Source organism: Lithobates pipiens, unplaced genomic scaffold (genome assembly GCF_037356315.1).
Source record: "Lithobates pipiens isolate NorthernLeopardFrog02 unplaced genomic scaffold, aLitPip1_a1.2 Scaffold_28, whole genome shotgun sequence".
NCBI classification, from domain to species: Eukaryota; Metazoa; Chordata; class Amphibia; order Anura; family Ranidae; genus Lithobates; species Lithobates pipiens.
In genome coordinates this window covers 81,707,523-81,724,451 of record NW_027507789.1, presented here as the reverse complement: position 1 = coordinate 81,724,451, position 16,929 = coordinate 81,707,523, and the positions used below count along the sequence as shown (strand labels likewise).

General features: G+C 44.4%; 4 pseudogenes; all 4 read right to left on the bottom strand.

The window, feature by feature from the left end:
* Window positions 1-202: 202 nt before the first annotated feature.
* On the bottom strand, window positions 203-321 carry LOC143937299 (5S ribosomal RNA; annotated as a pseudogene).
* A 322-nt stretch (window positions 322-643) lies between these two features.
* Window positions 644-762, bottom strand: LOC143937482 (5S ribosomal RNA; annotated as a pseudogene).
* A 3,526-nt stretch (window positions 763-4,288) lies between these two features.
* On the bottom strand, window positions 4,289-4,407 carry LOC143936621 (5S ribosomal RNA; annotated as a pseudogene).
* A 666-nt stretch (window positions 4,408-5,073) lies between these two features.
* LOC143936816 (5S ribosomal RNA) lies at window positions 5,074-5,192 on the bottom strand (annotated as a pseudogene).
* Between the last annotated feature and the right edge of the window lie 11,737 nt (window positions 5,193-16,929).

The window sequence follows — 16,929 nt, the reverse complement described above, 5'->3', positions numbered from 1 at the left end:
GATCCCAACGAGATGGAGCTTTAATCTCATCTTGATATGACCGCAAAGCTGTACACGTGCTATTCTCCTCAGACTTCTTACCATTGGCTCTGATATCCATGCAATATGATTGTTTGTTTGTAACTATTTGTATCACACATTCTGTGAAGTTGCCTTTGCATTGTATGTCGCATACTACTAAATAAAAAAAAAAAAAAACAGAAGCCTATGGCACCTGGTATTCCCAGGCGGTCTCCCATCCAGGTACTAACCAGGCCCGACACTGTTTAGCATCCGAGATCAGACGAGATTGGGCGCTTTCAGGGTGATGGGGCCGTAGGTGATCTCTTCGGGCACTCTCAACCCTCTTGACAAATGCCAAGATGGTCACCTTGGGAAACAAGTGAAAAAAAAACAGGTCAATGTCAACAACATAAAAAGAAGAATACGGCACCTGGTATTCCAACGCCATCTCCCATCCAGGTACTAACTAGGCCCAACCCTTCTTAGCCTCAGAAAAGAGAAGAGATAGGGCTCTTTCAGGGTGATGCTGCTGTAAGCGATCTCTTTGGGCACTCTCAACCCTCTTGACAAATGCCAAGATGGTCACCTTGGGAAACAAGCAAAAAAAAGAAAACGAATCAACGCCAACAACATAAAAAGAAGCCTACAATAACTGGTAATCCCAGGTGGTCTCCCATCCAGGTACTAACCAGGCCCGACTCTTCTTAGCCTCCAAGATCAGACGAGATTGGGTGCTTTCAGAGTGATGTGGCCATAGGCAATCTCTTCAGGCACTCTCAACCCTCTTGACAAACACCAAGATGGTCACTTTGGGAAATAAGCGAAAAAAAAACAGGTCAACGCCAACAACATAAAAAGAAGTCTACGACACCTGGTATTCCCAGGCGTTCTCCAATCCAGGTACTAACAAGGCCCGACTCTATTAGCCTCCAACATCAAACGAGATCGGGTGCTTTCAGGGTGATGTGCCCGTAGGCAATCTCTTCAGGCACTTTCAACCCTCTTGACAAACGCCAAGATGGTCACCTTGGGAAACAAGCAAAAAAATAAAAATAAGTCGGAAGCTAGAGACAATACGGCCCGAGTCCTCAATTTAATCCATGCAGCGCATGTACAGGGAAGGCCCTTGCTTATGTTGTCAACGGACGCGGAGAAGGCCTTTGACAGGGTGGCCTGGCACTTTATGCAGGCCACCCTGGAACATATAGGTCTTGGCCCCAACATGATGAGCTGGGAAATGTCGCTTTACTCCACGCCATCGGCAGCGGTACGGGTGACCGAGTGGTGCTCGGACTCTTTCCCCATCACTAATGGGACGAGGCAGGGGTGCCCTCTGTCTCCCCTAATTTTAATTCTGACACTGGAACCACTTATGTGTCACGTTTGGAATGACCCGAATATTACTGGCATATCCAAACCCTCGGCACACCACAAAATTGCGGCGTACGCTGACGATCTAATTTTTTCCGTCTCCAATCCACACATTTTGCTTCCCAAAATACTTGCGTCTCTACAGCGACACGGCAGCCTATATGTATTGAATATATCGGTTCCGGATGGTGAGGCCAAGAGGCTCCGCTCCTCTTTTCCATTCTACTGGGCTGAAAAATCTATACGTTAACTGGGCGTTGACATCGCAGCGGATTTAGCGCAATTGTACCTGCTTAATTTTGTCCCTCTCCTGGATAGACTGAAATCTGATTTGGGAAACTGGCATGCTTTAACACTGACCTGGTTCGGGCGCTGTAATGCATTCAAAATGATGGCCCTCCCTCGGATCTTATACATGTTCCAGACATTACCGATCCGGTTACCCCCAATTTTTTTCAGACAACTGCAGCTGCTGCTCCGGGACTTTATTTGGGCGCGCAAACTGCCCAAAGCCCATTTGCAATTGCTTGCCAGACCAAAGGACAAGGGGGGTCTGGGTCTCCCAGATCTCAGACAATACTACAGAGTGACTCTGCTAGCGAGAGTCGTTGATTGGCATTGTAATGGCCCACACAAGCAGGGGGTGGAGATGGAGATTGAGGATGGATCCATTCCCCTATTGACCTCCCCGTGGCTCCTGTCCTCCCTACCAAAAGACCTCAGAGGTCACCCCGTAGTGGGAGCTACGTTGGCTGTTGTGCGGAGGTTGTTCCGCTGCACACACATTGCTCCCCTGCCATCACCAATGACTCCGGTTATAGGTAATCCAGACTTCCCACCGGGATTTACCAACAAGAAACTGCGACAGTTGACAGTGGTGGGGAAACAGCGTCTGGGAGAGATGTGGCCCACGGGAGGGCTCCCGACCACGCAAACTGTCGCCGAGCTTTCTGACCCTCCGCTTGACTTGTTTAGTGCTTATCAACTTCGTCACTTTCTTCTGGCCATACAAAGGGCCCCCTACACTCCTAGAGACCTGACACCCTATGAATCCATCTGTCACAAAAGGGAACCTGTGCGACACACCCTCTCCCTCCTGTACAACCTATTGAGTAGTCAGGAGGAGGAGTCAACCCCCACCATTTATCCACAAATGGGAGAGGGATTTTGGCATCACATTTACCCCACAACAGATAGGGAAGATCCTGACCTTAGTACATAAAGCTTCCATCGCAAACCAATATCACGATACAAGATAGTCTCACGCTGGTATAGAGTCCCATACCTTCTGAATAAAATGGATAGATCGATCCCGGATGTTTGTTGGAGGTGAAATTCAGATATGGGGACCATGGGACACCTTTTCTGGGCATGCCCGACCTTGAGGAACTTTTGGGTTCCCAGTAGTGTGCCTTCTACACTTGACCGAACAGCCTGTTCGAAAATACAAAAAAACCCTCACGATGCACCTCCTGAATGCCGCCCGGGCCTGCATTCCCGCACTGTGGAGGCAGCCTCAGCCCCCATCCAAGGTGCTGTGGTATTCCAAAGTCAATCATATTCTCCGGATGGAAGAATTGACCGCCACCCTTCACAACACTGAAGAGGCATTTAGTGTTACATGGAGGCCCTGGAGGTATTTTACTGTTACGCGAGACTACATTCAGGAGGTGAGCAGTGCCTCCGTCCCAGAAAACGACTGAACATCTAACGTTTACCTACGTAGGCCATGTCTGCCCTGGGTGGCATTCCCCCCCTCCCTTTTTGTCTTTATTTTTCTTTTTTTTCCCCGCCGCCATCCCCCCACCTCCTCTCTCTCCGTCTTTGCACTCTCTTCTTCCCCCGTCCTCCCTTTTGACTATGCCTTGTCTCCTTACTAGCCTTCGGGACCCAGAAGAACCCCAGGGTTCTGGACATGACCGGCTCATATTTTACTCTGGTTCACGTAGGTCATGATAAGCTGGCTCGCTGTGGTCCCAGTTGTTCTCCATGATTACATTTGTCCGAACGGAGTTGCACTAGTTATACTGTACTACATGTCGGAGGTGGGGTTTCTCTATTTTTTGCATGAAACTGTAGGACTCCCCTCTGAGAACCCAGAGTTATTTGGCTGCCTATTTTTTGTTAGCATGTAATTGTGACCCTGGCTCATGCTGTATGGTTGACTGTTATATTTATGTTGTTCTACTTAATAAAAGAATAATAAAAATTAAAAAAATAAGTCAATGTCAACAACTTAAAACTAAAGCCTATGGCATCGAGAAATCCCAGGCGGTCTCCCATCCATGTACTAACCATGTCCCAACCCTGCTTAGCCTCTGAGATCAAATGCACGCTCAACCCTCTTGACAAACGCCAAGATGGTCACCTTGGGAAACAAACAAAAAAAACAAGTCAACGCCAACAACATAAAAAGAAGCCTGCGGCATCTGGAAAACCCAGGCGGTCTCCCATCCAGGTACAAACCAGGCCCAACCCTGCTTAGCCTCTGAGACCAAACGAGATTGGGCGCTTTCAGGGTGTTGTGCCCGTAGGCAATTTCTTTGTGCACTCTCAACCCTCTTGACAAATGCCAAGATGGTCACCTTGGGAAACAAGGGAAAAAAAACAGGTCAAAGCCAACAACATAAAAAGAAGCCTACGGCATCCGGAATTCCCAGGCGATCTCCCAATCAAGACACTAACCAGGCCAGATCCTTCTATGTCACCTGGTCTTCCCAGGCAGTCTCCCATTCAGGTACTAACCAGGCCTGATGCTGCTAAGCCTCTGAAATCAGACGAGATCGGGTGCTTTCAGGGTGATGTGGCCGTAAGCGTTCTCTTCAAGACACGCCCAACCCTCTTGACAAACGCCAAGATGGTCGCCTTGAGAAACAAGCGAAAAAAACAGTTCAAAGCCAACAACAAAAAAAGTAGCCTATGGCACCTGGTATTTCCAGGCGGTCTCCCATCCAGGTACTAACCAGGCCCGACACTGTTTAGCCTCTGAGATCAGATGAGATTGGGCGCTTTCAGGGTGATGGGGCCGTAGATGATCTCTTTGGGCACTTTCAACCCTCTTGTTAAACGCCAAGATGGTCACCTTGGGAAACAAGCGAAAATAAACAGGTAAACGCCAACAACATAAAAAGAAGCCTACGGCACCTGGTATTCACAGATGGTCTCCCATACAGGTATTAACCAGGCCGTACACTGCTAGGCCTCCGAGATCAGATGAGATTGTGCGCTTTCAGGGTGATGTGGCCATAGGTGTTCTATTTAGACACTCTCAACCCTCTTGACAAATACCAAGATGGTTATCTTGGGAAACAAGTGAAAAAAAAAAGGTCAACGCCAACAACATAGACCCTGGCGGTCTCCCATCTGACCCAGACCCTGCTTAGCCTCTGAGATCGGGCGCTTTCAGGGTGATGTGACCTCAGGCGAACGCTTTGGGACATACTCAAAACTCTTGACTGATGCTAAAATGGTCACCTTGGGAAACAAGCGAAAGAAAAACAGGTCAAAGCCAACAATATAAAAAGATTCCTACGGACCCTGCTTAGCCTCTGAGATCAGATGAGATCGGGCGCTTTCAGGGGAATGTGGCCGTAGGAGATTTCTTTGGGCACTCTCAGCCCTCTTGACAAATGCCAAGATGATCACCTTGGGAAACAAGCGGAAAAAAAAAAACATGTCAACGCCAACAACATAAAAAGAATCCTACGGCACCTGGTATTCCCAGTTGGTCTCCCATCCAGTTACTAATCAGGCCCGACAATGCTTAGCCTCCGAGATCAGACAAGATCAGGCACTTTCAAGGTGATGGGGCCATAGGCGATCTCTTCGGGCACTCTCAACCATCTTGACAAACGCCAACATGGTCATCTTGGGAAACAAGCGAAAAAAACCAAGTCATTGCCAACATTGGAGGCTAAGCAGGGTTGGGCAATCAGTTTCCTTGCCTGAAATAGGCATCTCAGAACTGCCATCTGGCTACTTCCCGGGTTTCCAACTCCTTCAACTAATCCCAGGAGACAATACTTCGCCTCCATCCTGGTGGAAGTTCCAACCACCCGATCAATGGTTCCTGTCACCTCTGTCCAGTAGCGGATCAATTTTGGGCCTCTCCAAAACATGTGCATCATGTCTCCCCCCATGTTCCCGCACCGGGGGCAACTTGCGTCCGGCCGTTCGGCCAAACTGAAAAAGTTTACGAGGAGCATAATAGGTTCTATATAATAAGAACAGATGTGACATCCTGTGTGAGGAGAGCCACAATTCACCACAGGCAGGATTCCTGTGGCCAATTATAGCTCGGGGGGTTTAGTACACACCCCACACTATATAAGGCCGCCAGCACGGCGGCCTTGTATAGTGTATTGCGGTGGTCAGGGAAAGAGGACGATAGGCAGGGACAGTGTCTTTACTGCTTGGGAACCTAGCACTGTTACAGTGGGTGTTATGTGCCTCCTGCACAGTACACACCTGAAGCTACCCTTTATTACTGGTGTTCAATTTCTGCAATACATGCATCTGCAGTGCAGAAGTTAGAGTCGGTGTTGTGTGCCTCCTGCACAGTATACACCTTATTGCTGGTGTTCTGTTTCTGTAATACTGTTACAGTGCTAGGGTGTACAGAGAAGCTGGTATATATAGAAGACTACAGCATACAGAAGAAAGGCTAGTGAATACAGAATACAGGTTTCGTGTATGTAGATAGGCTTGAGTATACAGAGATGCTAGAGTAAACAGTGAGGCTGGGGTACACAGAGAGGCTAGTTTAAAGACAAATACAAAGATGTTAGTGTATATAGAGAGGTTAGTGTATAGAGAGAGTCGAGTGTATACAGAAAGGACAGTGCATATAGAGAAGATAGTGTATACAGAAAGGGTATACATGAAGGCTGACATTCTATACAGAAGACTGGGTAGTGTATACAGAGAGTCTAGTGGGTACAGAAGACAGGCTGGTGTATTCTAGCTAGTTTTTACAGTCTAGTGTATACAGAAGACATAGAGCTTAGTGTATTCAGAGAGTCTAGTGTATACAGTCGGCGAGTGTATACATAAGACTGGCTAGTTTACACAGTGTTTACAGAGATGCAAGGGTGTACAGAGAAGCTGGTATATATAGAAGACTACAGCATACAGAAGAAAGGCTAGTTAATACAGAATACAGAAGACTCGTGTAGGCTTGAGTATACAGAGATGCTAGAGTAAACAGTGAGGCTGGGGTACACAGAGAGGCTAATTTAAAGAGAGGCTAGTATATACAAAGATGTTAGTGTATATAGAGAGGTTAATGTATAGAGAGGGTCGAGAGTATACAGAAAGGACAGTGCATATAGAGAAACTAGTTTATACAGAAGACAGGCTTGGGTATACATCCAAGCTGACAGTGTATACAGAAGACTGGGTAGTGTATACAGAGATTCAAGTGGGTACAGAAGACAGGCTGGTGTATTCTATCTAGTGTTTACAGTATAGTGTATACAGAAGACAAACTGTGGTATACAGAGGGTTTAGTGTATTACAGAGATGCAAGGGTGTACAGAGAAGCTAGTATATATAGAAGACTACAGCATACAGAAGAAAGGCTAGTGAATACAGAATAAAGGCTGGCTTCTACGGAGAGGCTACCACTACGGAGATGCAGAACACTACCTAGGGTATATAGAGAGGCTAGATTATACAGAGAGGCTAGTGCATAGAGTGAAGCTATTGTATATAGAAGCCTGGTTAGTGTATACAGAGAAGCTAGTGTGTACAGAAGAAAGGCTAGACAGGCTATAAAGAGAGACAAGTTTTTATAGAAGACAGTTTGGGGTATACAGAGATGCTAGTTTATACAGAGAGACTAATGTATACAGAAGACAGGCTAGGGCATACAGAAGACAGAAGACGGGCTAGTGTATTCAGAACATAGGCTAGTGTATATCGAAGACAGGCTATTGTATGCAGAAGACCGGCTAGTGTAAACATGCTGGTGTATATAGAGAGGCTAGAGAATTTAGAGGGTAGGCTAAGTGATAACAGAAGACAATCTGGGCTATACAGAGACATTTCATCATTTCATCTAGCTCACATCTCTAATGGAGTTTGTCTCATTGCCATGTTATGCCTTTTCATTCTTATGCTAAATATAGATCACTACACGATTTTAATCATCCACATCAAGCATGCAATAAAACTATCATACATCAAAATAAACCATGTACTCTTTTGCTCTATTTTGCATATTTGTACCGGGACTGTGATTATGTGACAGTCCTGACACACCATCCTGACTTATTTTTCTTTATTTCTTATTAGAAATGGAGAGTACTATCTCAAAATCCGCTTAAATCTATTCACTTCCATGAGTTCTACCTCTAATTGTACCTTAATGCAAAATGTTCACAAAACCATCCATTTGCTACCAGACATGCTGCACATACTAAGAGCAATGTAACTATAGCTCTCTAACGATGTAAACAGTTTTATTGCTTTTCTGACATTGACCGAGTATCTCTGACATTAACTGAGTATCTCTCTGCACTATGATCTTAATAATAATAATAATAATAATAGGATTGTGTAATGCAAAGATCAACTAGTCTAATATAAGCTTTCTCATTGGTACCGGCATATCCTTTAAATTTAGACTAACGCAACTATTTCTCGGCCATTTTCAAGCTAAGCTTTCAATCTCTTACCTTTGAACAGCGATACTTCCTCCCTACAATATTAAGCCATTTAAATGTCCTATTGGTCGCCTATATTATACAACTCTTTGAAAAGCCTATATGTAGAGAATAAAACTAGTCTTACATCTTAATAAAACAGTTTTATTGCTCAGCTGTCATGACAAATAAACGTTTCCACTGTTTGACTCTATTTTCTGTATTACTTCTTTTTCTCCACCTTATCTGTCACAGTTAAAACACAGTGACAAAACATTTCTTTTTACCGCAGCAAAATGTGAGAAAAGCAGTATAAGCCGTCTTTCTGCCATATGCAACCATCTCTCGCTACCTCTATGCAATAGGATTCTCTTTCCAGTGGAAACGGAAAACAGTCAGAAAACAGTCAGTGTAAGCCGTCTTCGTGCGTAACAAAATTAGTGGAACGATTTACACGTTGGAATTTGCAAGCTACGTCAATTTACTGTTAAATAGAGTACCTTTGCATTTATCCCTTGACTTTGCAACTATCCCTTGATCCCTTTTGTGTATTCACTTTATCTCGACCTATATATAATGCCTCAATATTTTCCTAATTTGTTTTGCTATACTTATTATTATATTATAGAGATTACTAACTCTAAATCATTGTAAACCTAACCATAGTTATAATGTCTACAGCTAATTTTACGTTAAAGCAAAATTCACACAAAACCATCTTTTTAAAACCTTTACACATTAAGAGTAATGCAACCATCTCTCGCTACCTCTATGCAATAGGATTCCCTACAATATTAAGCCATTTAAATGTCCTATTGGTCGCCTATATTATACAACTCTCTGAAAACCCTATATGTAGAGAATAAAACTAGTCTTACATCTAAATAAAACAGTTTTATTGCTCAACCAAGTATCAGCTGTCATGACAAATAAAGTTTCCACTGTTTGACTCTATTTTCTGTATTACTTCTTTTTCGCTACCTCTATGCAATAGGATTCTCTTTCCAGTGGAAACGGAAAACAGTCAGTGTAAGCCGTCTTCTTGAGCATCAAAATTAATGGAACGATTTACACGTTGGTATTTGCAAGCTACGTCAATTTACTGTTAAATAGAGTACCTTTGCATTTATCCCTTGACTTTGCTACTATCCCTTGATCCCGTTTTATACGTTGGAATTTGCAAGCTACGTCAATTTACTGTTAAATAGAGTACCTTTGCATTTATCCCTTGACTTTGCTACTATCCCTTGATCCCTTTTGTGTATTCACTATATCTCGACCTATACATACTGCCTCAAAATTTTCGTAATTTGTTTTGCTATACTTATTATTATTATTTTATAGAGATTACTATCTCTAAATCATTGTAACAAGTTATAATGTCTACAGCTAATTTTACGTTAAAGCAAAAGTCACACAAAACCATCTTTTTAAAACCTTTTACACACTGCACATTAAGATTAATGCAACCATCTCTCGCTACCTCTATGCAATAGGATTCTCTTTCTGACTCTATTTTGTGTATTACTTCTTCTCCACATTAACTGTCACACTGATAACCATTTGTAACACATAACACTTGCAACACATTTTTTAACCGCGGCAAAATGTGAGAAAAGCAGTGGGACGGTTTACTTGATTGAGAAGTGGTTGCAGTAGCAAAGCATAGGAATACAGTTTGATTACATTAATAACACATAATGCAACTATTTTACATTCATTTTACATTCACATCATGCATACATCCTAATGTAAGCTGTCTATCACTATTAATGTTCATGGTTACTGAAACATTATGCCGATGACCAGTGGAAACGGAAAACAGTCAGTGTAAGCCGTCTTCGTGCGTAACATAATTAATGGAACGATTTACACGTTGGAATTTTCAAGCTACGTCAATTTACTCTTAAATACCCTTTAGCTGCTTAGCTCACACTTTGCTGTATGTAGCCGCGTTTACATGTAAGTAACCAATGGGGATTGACATTTCATGTCCATCTCACATCTCTAATGCAATTTGTCTCTTTGCCATGTCATACTTTGCCAGTTATTATACTTTCTCATCCGATAGAAACCTAGGCGTTGCTGATATTTCATGATTACAGCAATCATCTCATCTAATTGCTATTCCGACATTCTGCCTTGGTATTACTTTGCAATGCTCTATTGAACAATGTAAAGGTAAGCTAGATATTTTGTGTATTTCCAGTTAAACTCGACCTGTATATACTGTCTCAATATTATCCTTTCTAATTTTGCTAAATTAGATTATAGAGTTTGCTATGTCTAAATCCAGGTTACCTACTCACCTTTATTACGTATACTGCTAATTTTAGGATAATACAAAACCATCTTATTGCTTCTTTACACGCTGCACATATTAAGAGTAATGCAATGCTACCGTGAACAGTTTAATTGCTCGGGATAACTTTTACATTTAGAGTAATGAAATGATTTCTCAGTTTTTTTGGAGCTACTGCAACTATCGCTTCCGATCTCATTTCGACTGCAATACTTAATCTCTGCTATTGCAGAATATTTAGCTGCTGACACGTAATTAACTTGATTGATAAAAACCTACACACGTTGTTGCTGTTATTTCACGTATTTCCACTTAAACTCGTTATAGTTATTTTGCTATATTTATTACTAGTATAAACAGATTACTATCTCTAAATCCTGGTAAACCAGCTCACACTAAACCATCTAATTTCTACCTTACACGCAGCACATATTAACATATTAACATTTAGCAGGTATAGTGAAATAGTAAACGAAATGTGTAGATCACTCATCTAATATCGTCTTTTCAGTGCTACCGGAACAACTTTTAAATTTAGAGTAATGCAACGATTTCTCAGTTTTATGAAACTACTGCAACTAACGCTTTGGATCTCTTTCCTGATAAATTACGCTCTGCAATATTAAGCCATGTAAATTGTCCTATTGGTCTGCTAACAATGCTATGTATAATAATACAAATCTTTTAAAAGCAATATCGTCTCACTGCAATACTTACACTCTGCATAATATATATGAATAATGCGAATAATGCTAATAATAAAGTCGTGTAAAACTCGGCTATAAGTAGAGAATAAAACTATCTTACATCAAAATAAACCATGTACTGCCAAACCAATAATGGCCAATTACTCAACGTCTATCAGTCAATGACTTAACAAAATAAACTTTAGCACTCTTTTGCTCTATTTTGAATAGTTGTAGTTCTCCACATTAACTGTCACATTGATATCACCACTGACAACACACCACTTTGTAACAGCACCAAAATATGAAAAAAGCATTTTACATGTTTCAGAAGTAGTTGCATTAGCAAAAAATAAAGTCCTGTTTTCTTTACACGCTAGCTTTTCTGTATACATGAATCTCTCTGTGTACACTAGCCACTCAATATAGACTAGCCTCTCTGTCTTCTGTATACAGGTGCCCGTAATCTATATACACTAGCCTGCCTTCTTTTTACAATAGTCTCGGTGTCCCAGCCTCTCTGCATACACTAGCCTCACTGAATTCCCCAGACTGTCTTCTGTATACACAAGTCTATCTGTAAAAAAAATAGCCGGTCTTCTGCATACTCTAGCCTCTCTGTGTAACACAGTCTCTCTCTGGATTCCCTAGCCTACATCTCTGCATACCCAGGACCTTCCTCTGTATAATCTAGCCTATCTGTATACACTAGCCTGTCTTTTGTACAAATTAGCTTCTCTGTAGCCGGTCTAGCCTCTCTTTGTAACTCAACTTCTCTCTCTGTATACCTTAGCCTCCATCTCTGCATACCCAGGACGTTCTTCTCTATAATCTAGCCTATGTGTATACACTAGCCGGTCTTCTGTAGACATTAGCCTCCCTGTATAAACTAGCTGGTCTACTGTATACACTAGTCCGTCTGTATACACTAGCAAGCTTGCATACACTAGCCTCTCTGTGTAACCCAGCCTCCATCTCTGCATACCCAAGACGTTCTTCTCTATAATCTAGCCTATTTGTATACACTAGCCTGTCTTTTGTACACATTAGCCTCTCTGTATAAACTAGCCGGTCCTCTGTATACACTAGTCCATCTGTATACACTAGCAAGTATGCGTACTCTAGCCTCTCTCTCTCTGTATACCTTAGCCTCCATCTCTGCATACCCAGGACGTTCTTCTGTATAATCTAGCCTATCTGTATACAATTGCCTGTCTTTTGTACACATTAGACTCTCTGTATAAACTAGCCGGTCCTCTGTATACACTAGTCCGTCTGTATACACTAGCAAGTCTGTGTAACCAAGCCTCTCTCTCTGCATACCCTAGCCTCCATCTCTTGCATAAACCAGGACCTTCTTCTGTATAATCTAGCCTATCTGTATACACTAGCCTGTCTTTTGTACAGATTAGCCTCTCTGTGTAAACTAGCCGGTCTACTGTATACACTAGTCCATCTGTATACACTAGCAAGTCTGCATACTCCTGCCTCTCTGTGTAACCCAGTCTCTCTCTCTGTATACCCTAGCCTCCATCTCTGCATACCCAGGACGTTCTTCTGTATAATCTAGCCTGTGTTTTGTACACTTTAGCCTCTCTGTATAAACTAGCCGGTCTTCGGCATACACGAGTCTCTCTGTATACCATTGGATGTCTTTTGTATACACTAGCTGCTCTTTATACATTAGCTCTCTGTATACCCAAGCCTCTCTATACACTAGTCCGTCTGTATACACTAGCAAGTCTGCATACACCAGCCTCTCTTTGTAACCCAGCCTCTCTCTCTGCATACCCAAGATGTTCTTCTCTATAATCTAGCCTATTTGTATACACTAGCCTGTCTTTTGCACACATTAGCCTCCCTATATAAACTAGCCGGTCTTCTGTATACACTAGTCCGTCTGTATACACTCTAGCCTCCATCTCTGCATACCCAGGACGTTCTTCTGTATAATCTAGCTTATCTGTATACACTAGTGTATACAGACAGACTAGTGTATACAGAGGACCGACTAATGTGTACAAAAGACAGGCTAATGTATACAGATAGGCTAGATTATACAGAAGAACGTCCTGGGTATGCAGAGCGCTCAGCTTCAAGGTATGGCCAACGTGAGTAATATGAGGGACACTCCTCACCCCCGCCCCCACCTACCAGATCTGAGTTTCATCCCCTTGCCCTCTCTGCCCCGGTCATCTGGTGGCAGTTTTATGCACTCCCTGGCCCCCACCCATTCATAATCCTTACCGACCTTTCTTTCCGCTGCTCACAGGAACACACTGAATGACTTGTCTAATTAACCAACTTGTACAAGACACCGCTATCCTCCTGTCTGACACCGGTCCCCCTTGGAGGCTTTACCCCTCACTTTTTGGGTGGTCCCTGCCTCTCCCTGGATGCTCCACATATACCACAACGACATTGTCAGAGGGGCACCACTTGACAGGACACGGGGCTTTCATTCCGGTGCCATCTCCCATTGGAGCTTTCGGGGACCCTGGATGACTTATTTATTGAGCCTATTGGTACGAGACACTGCTTCCCTCCAGGGTGACTCTGGACCCCCCTGGAGGATTTACCCCTTACTGTTTGGGCGGTCCCAGCCTCCCTCTGGATGCTCTACACAGCCCCCGATGGCGATGCAGGAGAGACACTAATTGGCGGGCCCCAGGACTGCTGCTCGGGTGAAGTCTCCCGTTGGATGGAGGGATGGTGGCCCCAGCCCCTTGCCTGCTGGATTTTCCATGCACCGACCAGGGCTGCTCCTCTTTCATCTTGATGTGGTGACCATGGAGGGGAGGAGTTGAAATTTATGGGGTCCGGGTGTTTGCTGGTGGGAGTGCGCTAAAGGACTTGACATTTCTGCATGTTTGTCCCCTCTCCCCTGTTTCCCCCCTCCCTCCCCCCTTCCCACCCTTCCCTTCCCTCCTTTCCCTCCCCCTTTCCCCCTTCCACTCCCCCTTTCCCCCCTTCCACTCCCCCTTTCCCCCCTTCCCTGCCCCTTTTCCCCCCGGGGCGTGGACGGGGGAGAGGGGGGTAAGGAGAGGACAATCTGCCAAAGGGAGAAATGCATTTGTCCGGGGACTGCATGTACTTTAGGGGTATGGGACGGGGGGTGGTGGATCCCATTCTGTGATGCCTTTTCTGTTGTGACGGGCTCCCTCGTGCATGCCTATGTTTAGGGCGAGCCGAGGAGACCCCTCAGTGCTGACAGTTATATGCTCTACCTCTGTTTTGGTTATACTATTGTTTTTTGTTTCTTTGATGTTACTGATTGTCTTTTATTTGCATACCGGTATCAGACGTGACATTTACCACTGCCGGGACTGGGGGGACTAGGATTCGGGGGCTCCCTCTCCGACCTGTCTACCCAATAACCCAAGTAGGACAGCGCTTTAAACCCAGTGTACATCTGGTAAGCGCTATAGCATAATTGTGCTGTTTTAGTATACCCTTCCTGTACTGTTGAGTGCGGACAACCCTTAATTTCCCTCTCCCCCTGGGGTTGAGGTGCCCGGCCTCTTTTTCCCTTTACCTTTCCTTCCATTTGCCCTTCCTTTCTCCCCCTTAGTTCCCGCCATGCATTACCTACCCAAAACCTACCTTGGTTCAACTTTCTTTGCTTTTCTCTGATGTCCCCCTCCCCCTCCCCGAGGAGCGATGGCAGACTCAGTCAAGGTCACCTCTCTAAACGTTAAGGGACTGAACTCCCCTGAAAAATGGTGGATCCTCCTTTGAGAACTGAACACATCCTGTACTGATGTGGCCTTTATACAAGAAACACATTTTAAAAATACTAGCCTCCCCTTTCTATGGTCGAGATCCTTCCCTAAGGTCTACCACTCTACTAACCCCTCCTCTCCATTCTGATCTCTAGCAGGCTCCCCTGGGTTCTCCAGGATTCTCTGGTGGACCCTGGGGGCCAATATCTTTTTCTTAGGGGCCACATTGGAGAGCGCCTTTTTACATTTGCCACTGTGTACGCTCCCAATGATCACCAAGACACGTTCCTCAGAACTACCCTGCACAGATTATGTGACTTTCGGGAGGGCCAATTGATATTAGGTGGGGACTTTAATGTCCCCTTTCGCCATCGGTTGACACTTCTGCCTCTTGCTCCTCGCTCCCTACCCCTCACCTAGGTCTCTATTCTGGCACCTTAATGAGAGCCTCCTCCAGATACCGTAAGTTTTAGCAGATGTGACCAGGGAATTGGACCTTTATTTCCAAGAAAACTAAAGCAGGACTGTGACCCGGGGATAATTTGGGAGGCTCACAAGTCAGTACTCCGCAGGGTACTTATCAGGCACGGGGCGCGCATCAAACGAACACGGAAGGAACAGCTTGCTAATCTGTTTCGTGAACTTGCCTCTGTGTAAGCGAAACATAAACATACCCCCTTACGGACCTTAGAGATTGAATTGGGGACACTCCATACCCATATTGCTGTCCTACTCCATTATAAAGCGAAAGCGGCACTCCAGTTTTGTCGTAAACTGACGTAGGAATCAGAGGACACATGCAGAAAAATCTTAGCCAGGTCGGTAAAGGAGTTGAAATTTGGCTCTTACATACCACAGTTGATAGATGAGAATGGCCAGAGGGCCTCTACCCCAACCCAAATAGTCGAAGTCTTTGAAAAATGTTACTCTGATCTCTACAACCTGCCCGATTCAGGGTCTGGACAGGACAATATAGACAGATATGTAACCGGTTCTGGTCTACCAACCCTCTCATCGGAATCACGGGAGTACTTGGAGGACCCGATCACACTGGAAGAAGTCCAGACGGCCGTGGGACCTCCGAAGGTGGGTAAGGCTCCGGGCCCTGACGGATATACCGCACAATACTTTAAGACCTTCCTCCCTATTCTCGGCCTGCGCTTGGTGAATTTATTTTCCTGAGGATACCCTTAGAGCCCACATCTCGTTGATAACTAAGGAGGGCAAGGACCCAGGCCTATGTGGGAGCTACAGACCCATTTCCCTCCAAAATTCGGTCCTAAAACTATTCTCTAACTCCTCGCCACGTGATTGGCACATTACTTGTAGTCCCTTATACATATTGACCAGTTAGGTTTTATTCCCACCAGGGAAGATAGGGACAACACCACTAAGGTGCTTACCCTGATCCGTAAAGCAAAGTCATCTGGGACCCCTTGTCTTTTCATGAGTACTGATGCCGAGAAGGCTTTTGATCGGGTCAAATGGACATTAATGTTCTCGGTCCTTCGCCATATGGGTCTGAGTGAACGGATGCTGGCATGGATAAGTAAGATATACTCACGTACTTACATTCCACCGGACATCGCGCGTACGTTTATGTTGAACTTCCCCCCACCCCTTGTCACTAAGATCCGCAGTTTGCTTCACGGGTGGCATTCTGGCCTCCATTCCTGGTTCAGCAGATGCAATCTCATTAAAATGAACATACTCCCTAAATTTACTTATCTTTTCCAAGCTCTCCCGATCCAGATTCCAGTCCTGTTTTTTAAGCAAGCTCAATCCTTGCTCACTCATTTTAACTGGGCCCACAAAAATCCCAGACTTAAGCGGTCACAGCTGACATTGTCTAAACAACAGGGAGGGTTTGTTCTCCCTAACTTGCGACGCTACTACCTGGCCTCCCATCTGGGGCATGTATTGGACTGGAATCGAAACAAACTTTCTAAGCTCACTCCCGAATTCCGCTAAGAAGCGCCATGTGGTGCTATAAGTATTCCCCCACAGAATTTATGTCACATCCCACTATAGGGGCTTAGTTGAAAGTCAGTCACCTGATCGCTACCCAAAACACACTCACGTCTTTGACTTCCCCCCTATTCCCTATACGTGGCCATCCAACCTTTGAACTGGGGACCCACTTAGAAATTCCAACCTAGACAATGCGTCTAAATTCGTCATTGATGGAAAATGGCCTCCTT